Raw genomic sequence first — 13272 nt, forward strand, 5'->3', positions numbered from 1 at the left:
TAGTATTATTATACATAAAATACTACGACGAGGTCATGAGCGAATTATTTTCAAACAAGCCTTCCGAGCGGGATAGAGCTAGGGAAACTATGGGTTATAACTATGGAGGTTATGGGTAATGTTCGTGAGTATTGTTCGCAAGTCAAACTAGTATTTATCATCTCCATTACGTCTACGTACTTTTCTGCAATATTGAATCACAATATTGATACGTAAGCATTTATATCTTATCCTTTATATATTAATAGTGTATCCATGTCTAGTGCTCGAGTATATATGTTTATGCATGCTTGTATGCTTTAATTTTGTCGTTAGATAGTTTATGATGAATCATGAATTTTATACATATATTATTGATAAAAGGTATATGATATACATGTCATTGAAAAGTTGTCAAAAAATTAATAACTTTTCATTTAGAAATCGTATGTTTTCGATGAACGGATTAAAAGTTATGGTCAACTGAATTATAATTAACATTAATTGAAATTGCTTTTGAATCTGTAATTGATATTTAAACAACTTGTTTATAAGATTGATAAATTGGATTTTTAAATATTACTAATCGAGTAAATGATTTTCTATATAAGGCACGTCTCGTCTTGTTGAACAATTGTCAAAGTTGACTGTCTTATCATGTTTTAAAGCTTTATAAACACTATAATCTGATTTTTTAAGTATTGGAAAACTATATGAAAATCATGTTCGATTGCCATGATAATTCAAATATAATATAGCCCCTGAAATAAATAATATTTTGAGTTTGATAAACTATAAATTCGTTCAATTATCAAGACTTATACTATGTTAATAAACATGTATATATTTAAAGATCATATTGGGTCAGGTTGACTTTTGAGATGACTTTTGTTAAACTTCTGCATGTCGGTCTCGAGCATTAGGATTGTGATACACTATGACCCAACCTAGTTTATTAGACATGTATTGACCAACATATGTTCTCTAGGTTGAGATCTACGGTTAATCTTGCATTCCGAGTTACAGTCACTTTTGATGAATGACCTTATGTGCTGCTAAGGTGAGTTTCATTTGCTCCCTTTTTAAATGCTTTTGCAATATATATTTTGGGCTGAGAATACATGCACTTTATTTTAAATAATGGACACAAGTACAGACTAAATTCTATACTGAGTTTGAACAGAAAATCCCTTAGCTTTGGTAACTAGTAACTGCCGGTTATAAGAACTGGTGGGCGCGGGTAGTATTATATGGATCCATAGGGCTTGATATCCCAGTCCGAGCTAGAGCACTAGCCTTTTAACGGACGTATGCTATTTGAGAAGCGTACACGTTGGTTTACGTGTATTATTAAGATGATTATACAAAGGGTACAAATTATATATACGTTAAGTTTAGTTACCAGGGTGCTCAATTTCGTAGAATATTTTGATAAACGTTTCTGGATGGAACAACTGAAATCTTGTAATCCACCTTTATATACAGATTATGCGCAACATTAAAACTATGAACTCACCAACCTTTGTGTTGACACTTTTAAACATGTTTATTCTCAGGTTTCTAGAAGTCTTCCGCTATTTGCTTATACGTTATACAAGCTATGTGCATGGAGTCATAGATGCTTTATTCAAAAAAACTTTGCATTCACAAAATCATCACCATGTATCTTATTTTGACTGCATTGTCAACGGATGTAGTATTTTAAACTATTATATACAGTGATTGTCTATACGTAGAAATCATCAGACGTCGAAAACCTTGGATTTATATATTCATTTATGGTGTGCCTTTTCAAAAGAATGCAATGTTTACAAAAAGTATCATATAGAGGTTAAAACCTCACTATGAAATCAATGAATGATGTATTCGTCTAAAGAGATTTGGAAGGATCGTCACAGTTTGTATCAGAGCTGGTATAACGCCGTCCATGTGTGGCGGGTTAGTCGTAAAGGAGGTTCTCACAGTGTTACCTGTGACGAAGAATTGGATCTTACTCCTTGCGATCCCTTACGAGGGTTGGCAGTAGCCGAGAGGCAGGCCCTAAAATCAGTATATGAGGTACACTCAGTGGTCACTAGGCGGTTAGCTGGGAAGGCACTGGGTGGAAAGGTGGTTGTCCCCAACTGAATCACAGTTGGTATCAGAGCTTGAGGTCATAGGGAACCAGAATTTGCATTAGTTTGTTTAACTGGTAATTGTTAGGATGCATTAGTGAGTCTGGACTATGACCGTATTTGTTCTTACCAATTTTCGCTTAACATTTCTTGTCAAAAATTATATGCTTATCATTCCTAAGTCTAGACACGTCTTACTGCATTTGCTGCATAGATAGTGTACCGACAAAATTCATATCTTAGCATATCTATTACTGTAAACTTTTCCTGACATCTTCCAAAAATTTCTCCGTAATTTACGGGATTTTGGTATTATATATACATATGTAAATTATGTGTTGAAGAGTACCAATCTAAATTCTATAATCTATTTCATATCAAAAATCATCCCTCTAATTAAACAAGATGGATCACGTATCAAGTTCAAATTCCTTAAACTCCGACAGCTATTCCGATATGGATATTCACCTGAACTCCGAAGACAGTGTAACCGGAATGGATCAACCAATTAGCCATCATCTATTCTGGATGAATTGGGATGGGTTCGTAGCCTACTTAGTCATTGGAGACAAGAAGAAGGTGATCCCTTCCATCCACCACATTGCCCTCTTGGCGAAGAACCTGAAGCACTTACCGGTGAACCTATCCGAAGCACCATTTTCTCTCTCATTTCCAGAGTATCTCATCATGATTATATACTATCTCAGATTCTGGATCTTATTCATCCGCTCGTCCGAACCAATAATCATCCCGGTGTAATAGAAGAAGTCAACGAGCTTCACGCTCGGGTAGTGGCTTTGGAGTATGTGGTGCAAAGGTTACAAGCACCAGCAGCAGCACCGGCAGCAACAGTACCACCATCAGCAACACCAACAGTACCATCACCACCACCAAAAACAACATCCGAATCTCACACCTCAACATCACAATCTGTACCTCGAACATCAACGTCATACGCACCATAGATACCAAGGAATACCAACAACAAAAAATGATGAAGTATTGATTCATAACTTCCTCGAAGAAATATTCTGCAGAGAATATGTAGTTTCTAAAAGTTTTAGAGATTATATATTCTAGTCCTAGTCGAAAACCAGATGAGATTAATATTATGTTAACTTATTAAAATCATGATTACATCTAAAGAAAATATATATGTAGGTGTATTTTCATAAAGAATGTAATTAAGAAAACTCTTTTGTACAAACTGTTAATGGTGAGAATATTTTAACAGGTAGATAATACCTGAGAGATATATAAATTCACTATTAATATGTTACATTTTTCGATTCTGATTCAACAAATCATCAACTATACTCACTACTTTCACAACAATATATATTCTTTTATAAAAATCAAAACAACCATCCTCATCCAAATTTGATTACATATTTTGATTTTGACAAATCAAAATCCAAAGTCAAGATTTAACAAAAGACATCATTCTTAGATTCCTACATCTTTCGAAGCTATACTTTGACTTCAAAACTGTGCTAGAACATCACTTTTATTCATAAAACCCAGAAAAATATTTGTGTCATTCAAAATTCTGCAACATCATATGTATCTTGACAAATACAATCTTCATGCAAACCCTTCAAACTTTTAAAACACCTCGGATTGATAACCGACGATTCGGTTATGATAACTTTGAATGCTGATTAAGCAGCAAAAACTGTAAACGACCTTAACAACCAAAAGTTTGAGGATAAAGAATAGTGTGTTGGCAAAGCTCAGAAAAAGAGAAGGTTTGGAACTGGAAAACGGATTGAGAAAACCATGAAGGAGGCTGTGGACAAATCACAAAGACTAAACCTGCCTTCAAAGAATCCAAATGATTCAGTATCTACTAAAGTCATTAACGAATACCTTGCTCCTGACTCTAAACCTTTACGGACAAATCTTCTTTATCATCTTTCGATATTAGAAATTCTAAGATATCATCGTATCTTTCATTATAAATATCCTCGATATTTCGGAAGATATTTTCATAACTATTCTTATCTGAAATCATTTATCTCTTCACGATATCAGTGTTACATCAGAAAGGAAACTGTTTTAGTTTCTAAAATCTGAATAGTTTGAACTTAAAATGTTATTGAAGCAGTGTCAGGAACTGAAGCATAAGTTAGTATAATATAATAACACTTGATCAACGTGATTATATTACAGTAATTCATGCTGAGTTTCTAAATGGAACGTGATGATTCACAGATCATAACATCATCATGTGCTATGTCATACGACTCTTGTATTCTATTTAATCTCTAAAATATCAAGAAAATATTTCTTGACGATTCGGTCTTTTCCAGGGTATTCTGGTAATTTAACAAATCAAGATCGTACCATTACCATTTTCTTCTTAGAACATTAACTGTTCATTCTGAAATTCATATCTGTGAATTCTGGACCATTACAAGCAATGCTTAGTCACAAGAAGAAGAAACGAAGGGACAAAACTCCGAAATAGAAATTGGGGTATAAATCGTAGCAAATAAAAGAGAGCATTAACTGGGAATGACAATAATTATAGAAGACAGAAGCAGGAACTTTGAAATATAAGGGAGAATATAAAGCCCGATAACAACACATAAATTAGAAACCGTGTATATCAATGTTTATCGCAAGATAAAGACACGGGAGAATTAAAAGCACTATAACCCCAAGGGCAAAGTAGAAGTAAGCAGATTCCTCTGGCAGAAGTTGGAAAAGGAGAATAATTGTTGCGATAGTAAGGATAAGGACAAGGATCAGAACTGGATTAAGCATTTTCACAATCTTTTGAATTTGGGAATTGAGTATAGGAATGGTAAAAGTAAGGAAACGAAGGGGGTGGATTTATAGTGAAATATTCGACAGAGTAATCAAAACAGATGATCGCATTTAAAGAGGATACTAATTTCCATGATTTTTGAAGAATCAAATCTTATTACTAAGACCTTCTCCAAATCTCTTGAACTCTAGAAATCAACCTGTCTACGTCAAAAGATATGACGAAACTTTACCTACTCATTTCACTCCTTTGTGATAACTTCATTTATACTCTTCGCGTAACCAAATTGTTTTATCTATATTACTCGCTGATGATAAAACTTTAATTTTCAGCTCGCATGCATCATGAAAATGTATATATTGTTAGCCATGACCATCTCAATCAAATTTCGGAACGAAATTTCTTTAACGGGTAGGTACTGTGACAACCCGAAAATTTCTGACCAAATTTAAACTTTATCTTTATATTATTCCGACATGATAATCAAAGTTTGTTAAGTTGAATCTCAAGAAGTGTAAACTGTATTCATACATTCATTTAACCTTGACCAAACCCTGACGATTCACAAACCATTATAATTGGATTGGAAAATATACGTATATATATATATATATATATATATATATATATATATATATATATATATATATATATATATATATATATATATTACAAAAATATAATATTAACTTAGTCAAAAAAAACGTCCTGATTTAAAATAATATATTTTGATAAACAACGAGTCACTGATTTATAGAAGCAAATGACCACAACGCTCAATTTTATAAGTTACATTTTTTATAAGGTAATTTATTGATGAGTAAGTCAAATTATTAATAAGGGTACACGTCGCGCAACGTAAAAGGCTAGTTTTCTAAACGTACGAAAGTGAGTTTGAAAAACCGAAAGTGGTACACGAGTTGAGTATCAACGTACGAGTCAACGGACCTAAAATTACAAGTCAACTATGTACATGAATATAATATAATATATATATAATTAATATAAATTATATATATATAATAACATGTCGACAAATAAGAAAACAAAAAAATTGTGAGCTGGATTTTGGGGCCATGCGACCGCATGAGAAATAGGCATAAAACCCATGTGATCGCATGGTAGTCAGAATTCAGAAACATTCTATAAATTGGCCAGTTTGCTCAACACACACACACATATTAATATATATTACTCCGTATTATATTTTATATTTATTATTTATATTTATTATTTATATTATTATTATTATTAAGATTAATATTATTATTAATCTTATAGTTAGGAGTATTATTATTAGTATTATTATACATAAAATACTACGACGAGGTCATGAGCGAATTATTTTCAAACAAGCCTTCCGAGCGGGATAGAGCTAGGGAAACTATGGGTTATAACTATGGAGGTTATGGGTAATGTTCGTGAGTATTGTTCGCAAGTCAAACTAGTATTTATCATCTCCGTTACGTCTACGTACTTTTCTGCAATATTGAATCACAATATTGATACGTAAGCATTTATATCTTATCTTTTATATATTAATAGTGTATCCATGTCTAGTGCTCGAATATATATGTTTATGCATGCTTGTATGCTTTAATTTTGTCGTTAGATAGTTTATGATGAATCATGAATTTGATACATATATTATTGATAATAGGTATATGATATACATGTCATTGAAAAGCTTTCGAAAAATTAATAACTTTTCATTTAGAAATCGTATGTTTTTGATGAACGGATTAAAAGTTACGGTCAACTAAATTATAATTAACATTAATTGAAATTTCTTTTGAATCTGTAATTGATATTTAAACAACTTGCTTATAAGATTGATAAATTAGATTTTCAAATATTACTAATCGAGTAAATGAATTTCTATATAAGGCACGTCTCGTCTTGTTGAACAATTGTCAAAGTTGACTGTCTTATCATGTTTTAAAGCTTTATAAACACTATAATATGATTTTTCAAGTATTGGAAAACTATATGAAAATCATGTTCGATTGCCATGATAATTCAAATATAATATAGCCCCTGAAATAAATAATATTTTGAGTTTGATAAACTATAAATTCGTTCAATTATCAAGACTTATACAATGTTAATAAACATGTATAGATTTAAAGATCATATTGGGTCAAGTTGACTTTTGAGATGACTTTTGTTAAACTTCTGCATGTCGGTCTCGAGCATTAGGATTGTGATACACTATGACCCAACCTAGTTTATTAGACATGTATAGACCAACATATGTTCTCTAGGTTGAGATCTACGGTTAATCTTGCATTCCGAGTTACAGTCACTTTTTGATGAATGACCTTATGTGCTGCTAAGGTGAGTTTCATTTGCTCCCTTTTTAAATGCTTTTGCAATATATATTTTTGGGCTGAGAATACATGCATTTTATTTTAAACAATGGACACAAGTACATACTAAATTCTATACTGAGTTTGAACCGAAAATCCCTTAGCTTTGGTAACTAGTAACTGCCGGTTATAAGAACTGGTGGGCGCGAGTAGTAGTATATGGATCCATAGGGCTTGATATCCCCGTTCGAGCTAGAGCACTAGCCTTTTAACGGATGTATGCTATTTGAGAAGCGTACACGTTGGTTTGCGTGTATTATTAAGATGATTATACAAAGGATACAAATTATATATACGTTAAGTTAGTTACCAGGGTGCTCAATTTCGTAGAATATTTTGATAAACGTTTCTGGATGGAACAACTGAAATCTTGTGATCCACCTTTATATACAGATTATGCGCAACATTAAAACTATGAACTCACCAACCTTTGTGTTGACACTTTTAAACATGTTTATTCTCAGGTTTCTAGAAGTATTCCGCTATTTGCTTATACGTTATACAAGCTATGTGCATGGAGTCATAGATGCTCTATGTAATGACCCAGAATTTTCCGACCAAATTATACTTATGAGATTAATATTTACATAAATTAAACTATACCAACATGATAAGCAATCCAAATTATTGAGACTTGTGTTTTTGAAAAGAGTTTTACACAACGTTTGACCGTCCAATATGACCGATGATATCACGATCTATATAACATACGATAATTATACGTTTGTGTATATATATATGTATTTATATATATTTAACATGATTTAAGGATGGTTTAACATCTCATTGTGTACTAATGACAATGAGTTATAAGTATATTTTGAAACTACTAACTTAAGTTTTCAAAACGATAACTATACGTAACATTCTTTGATATATATACTTATAATCCATAATGCTTATACATGTATCGTATATATAATGTATTTAATCACTTTTAAGGACTTAAATACATAAAACAATATAAGTATATTCAAAAAAGATAGCTATATTTGAATTCTCGTTCCATTTCCTCAAGATTTCTATATGTATATCTAGGGTATATGTACCCGTATCATACCCAGCTTCTATACGTATTTACTATTGGTATATACACATCAAATCAACATCCTAATCAACATTATTACTGCCCTAGATATGAGGTAACTAGGATTTTTCAAGTAGTATGAATTATTAGTAAGAAAACAAAATTAGGAATCCTTTTCTTTCTTTATAAACTAAAAACGTTTTTATAAATGAACACCATTTCTTCACTCCATTTTCTCATATCTACACCCTCATTTATCTCTCAAAATACTCCTAACTTCATACTTGATCATCTCTAAGCATTTTCCCCATCATTTAGCTTCAATTACAAGCCTTAAACACCATAAAAAAACTCTTTCAAGAACATATCAAAATAACCACCCATTTGAAGAAGTTTACTTCCAACCTTTTGATCTAACTCCACCACTCTTTGATTCCAAGATTATTTCTTATCTTTTGCAGTAACTTTGTCCAAGTAACTTGAGGTAGTAACCTTGTTCATAATCTTATTCAATTCATATTCATATTCATATAACTATCTTATTTTGTGGTATAAAATTTTAACAACAAGAACATAGTTTGAATGATTTCAAACTTGTTCGCAAACTAAATAGATCCTTCTAACTTGACTTTTAAAACACTTCAAGACCTGTAATATATCATAATGATATGCTAACCTAACAAGATATAACTTGGTTTTACAAAGAACATCTTAAAAACTGAATCTACGTCGTCGGAGTGCAACCGGGGGCTGTTTTGGGTTGGATAATTAAAAACCATCTTGAACTTTGAATTGGAAGTTCATGTTCTGGAAAAATGATATTTCTTATGAATATGTTAACACATAAAAATTTCATGGTTTAACTCAAAATGTAAGCATTTTTAGAAAAATGATCATTAAATGTTGTTTTTATGATGGAAAATGATCACTTTCATAAGTTTCACCAAAGTTTGACCTATAACCTATGATTTCGAATAAAAACTAAGGTATTTTCAGTTCATATTCTTAAAATTGGACTCGATCCAAGGAAGTGGCAAGTTGAATCAACAAAAACGGAGTTGTAATGAAGAAACTACGACTAAAACAAGATTGGGTATCCGAAGCTAGTTTAGCTACGAAAATATTTGGAGAAAAAGTAAATTAATTATATCTTTTCTAATTAATATGATATTTTATATATAATTACTTATGATTTGATTTTATATATTTCAGGACCACCCGTAAACTACACGAGAAGATTAATCATAAGACCTCATGATTGTACGCAACACGTCATTTGACAACACGGTACTTTATGTACGCAACACGTCATTTGACAACATGGTACCATGGGTCGAGATTAATTCTGATCAATACGAATACGATGGGGTCTTTATTTATTTTATTTAAGCAACTAATTATGGACCACTAACATCGGACTGCTAACTACGGAATAAGAAAATATTAAAAGTATTAAAAGTATATATATATATGTAACGATTACTTAAAAAGAAAATATGTTGATATATTATATATATGGTTAGGTTCGTGATATCTATCGGAGACCAAGTCGAATTAAATACCTTCAAGGTAAAAGTGAGTTTCATTTGCTCCCTTTTTAATTGCTTTTGCAATATATATTTTTGGGCTGAGAATACATGCGCTGCTTTTATAAATGTTTACAAAATAGACACAAGTACTTAAAAATATATTCTATGTTGAGTTGTACCACTGGCATATTTCCCTGTAGCTTGGTAACTACTATTTACATGGGTATTGTAAACGCGAATCCTGTTGATAGATCTATCGGGCCTGACAACCCAACCGGACTGGACGACCAGTATTCAACGGTTGCACAGTACTTCGTTTTGGTGACTACACTTGGTACGATGTAGTGAGATTTCATAATAAAGGGAATATGCGACGTTGATTAAATGTTAAGTATGGTTACCAAGTGCTCAACCACTTAGAATGCTTTACATACACTTGCGAGTGTATTATGTTTATGATTATGAAATCTTGTGGTCTATTAACATATTGAAATGATTGTTATGATAAACCTATGAACTCACCAACCTTTTGGTTGACACTTTAAAGCATGTTTATTCTCAGGTACGAATTAAGTCTTCCGCTGTGCATTTGCTCAATATAAGGACATTACTTGGAGCCGATCATCGCAATGGGACCAAATGTTGATGACTTCGTCCAGGTAGATTAGGACGGTTCCTTTCAGTTGGTATCAGAGCAATGGTCGTAGCGAACTAGGTCTTGTATTAGTGTGTCTAACTAGTAGTTGTTAGGATGCATTAATGAGTCTGGACTTCGACCGTGTCTACATGTCAAAAGTTTTGCTTATCATTTCTATTCGGAAATCATCTGCTTATCATCCTTAGGAAATTACCTGCTTATCATTCATAAGTCTAGACACATTTTAGTGCATTTACTGCATTGATAGTATATAGACGAATTCTTATCTTAGCATATCTGTTATTGCGAACTTTGACTGATACCTTTTCAAAGATTCTCCGTAATTTACGGGATTTTGGTATTATATATACATATGTAAATTATGTATTGAAGAGTACCAAATCTAAGTCCTATAATCTATTCCATACGAAAAATTCATTTTCCCCATTATACAAGATGGATTCCGCATCTAGTTCGAATTCTTCAGATTCCGACAGTTATGCCGATATGGATTTCCATTCGGGCTCCGAAAGCAGCGTCACCGGAATGGATCAACCAATTTCCCATCATCTATTCTGGATGAATTGGGGATGGGTTCGTAATATACTAAATCACTGGAGACAAGAAGAAGGTGATCCATTCCATCCACCAAATTGCCCTCTTGGCGATGAACCTGAAGCACTTACCGGCGAACCTATTCGAAACACCATTTTCTCTCTCATTTCTAGAGTATCTCGTCACGATTATATACTATCCCATATTACAAATCTTGTTCATTCACTCGCTCCAACCGCCAATCATCCCGGTGTACTAGCAGAAGTTAACGAACTTCGCGCTCACGTGACGGCTTTGGAGAACATGGTGCGAAGGTTGCAAACACCAGCAACAGCACCAGCAGCATAATCAGCACCACTATCAATAACATCAACAATACCATCATCACTACTAACAAACAACATCCGCATCACACGTCTCGACATCATAATCTGTCCCACAAACATCAACATCATACGCACCATAGATACCAAGGAGTACCAACAATAATGAACGATGAAGTATTGATCCATAACTTCATTGATATTCTGCGAAGAATATGTGGTTTCAAAATTTTTTAGAGATTTCTTATTCTAGCTCAAACCGAAAAGCAAATGAGATTAATATCATATTAACTCATTAAATTCATGATTTCATCTGAAGAAAATATATATGTATATATGTTTTCATAAAGATTGTAATTAAAAGTTCTTTTGTACAAAATATTAATGGTGAAAATTTTTTTTAACGGGTAGGTAATACCCGAGGAATAATTAGATTTCATCTTAATAAGTTACATTGTACATTCGTCGAAGCTGATTCAACAGACATTTACTATCCTACTTACAACCACCGATATACGTATCTGTTCACCGCAGAATAACCATTTTTATTCAATTTCATATTTGGATTTTGACTTCCCAGAATCCAACAAGTGGCATATGAAGAAAACATATGACAAAATAAAATCTGTTAGAAACAAACAAATTAACTATGAAAATTTTTGTTAAGAATCCACGCTAACTGTTCCAGCTAACTGTTCCTAGCTAACTGATTACATTTTATTTATCGCAGTTTATTTATCACAATTTAATTATCGCACTTTTATTTATCGTCATTTAATTTCTGTAATTATTTTACGCACTTTAAATACCGGGACACGTATACAATGTTTTCACATATCATATCGACGCATCTATATATATTATTTGGAATCACCATAGACACTCTATATGCAGTAATGATCGAGTTCTCTATACAGGGTTGAGGTTGATTCTACACTAATATATATAGTTTGAGTTGTGATCGAGTCTGAGATGTATACGGGTCACGACACGTATTAATTAATTCGTATATTATATATTAAACTATATATGAATTATTGGATTGTTACTGTGGACTATCGACTGTGGACTAATGACATTGGATAATTAAAATGAATTAAAATATTGATTATAACATATGAAACTAAACATTTCTTCAAGATTGCCACTTGATTTTATCTTAAACCTCATTGTATCTCGACGATTACAATCAGCGTTCAAATCTATCATGATTCTTAAAAACACCTCAATCGATAGGATAAACCAACCGCACTTCATCTACGGAAGAAAAGATTGATGCATATAGTTATGCACCTGAAAAACCCTCGGAAACTGAGTAAACGTTTGACACGTATCTGTTCTAGTTCCTTTGACATTGTTATTACCGAAGATCGTTTTGTAATCCCTTTATAAAGTAGCTAATTTTGTCACAGCTCCAGCAAGTCAACTCCGACTTTTCATTCGAAACAACTTTATTATAACCGCGATATATATGCGTACTCTTTATTGTTACTGGGGAACCTTTTATATTTCACAATATTACCATCAGCGATTAATCATTCTAAAAACACAATTCTCCTGAAACTACCTCGGTTTGATAACCGATGACCCAGATCAGTTAACTTTGAAAATACAGACGAAGCAGCATGTTGTAGATGATCTTAATGGCCAAAAGTTTGATGATAAAGAAAGGAGTGTTAGGAACGCTCGATAGAAAATTTAGTACCGAAAAGCGGATTATGCGAAACTATGAAGAAAGCCGTGGAAAAATCACAAAGAATAAGTTTGCCTTCAAAGAATCCAAATGATTCTGTGCATGCTGAAATCGTTAGCAAACATCTTATTTCTCATTCTAAACCTTCACGGACAAATCTTCTTCATCATCCATTGATATTAGAAATTCTAAGATATTCTCGTATGTTCTATTATAAATATCCTCCATATTTCTGGCGATATTTTCACAACTATTCTTATATGAGATCATTTA

The sequence above is a fragment of the Rutidosis leptorrhynchoides genome, chromosome 8, assembly GCF_046630445.1.
Source record: "Rutidosis leptorrhynchoides isolate AG116_Rl617_1_P2 chromosome 8, CSIRO_AGI_Rlap_v1, whole genome shotgun sequence".
Taxonomy (NCBI): Eukaryota; Viridiplantae; Streptophyta; class Magnoliopsida; order Asterales; family Asteraceae; genus Rutidosis; species Rutidosis leptorrhynchoides.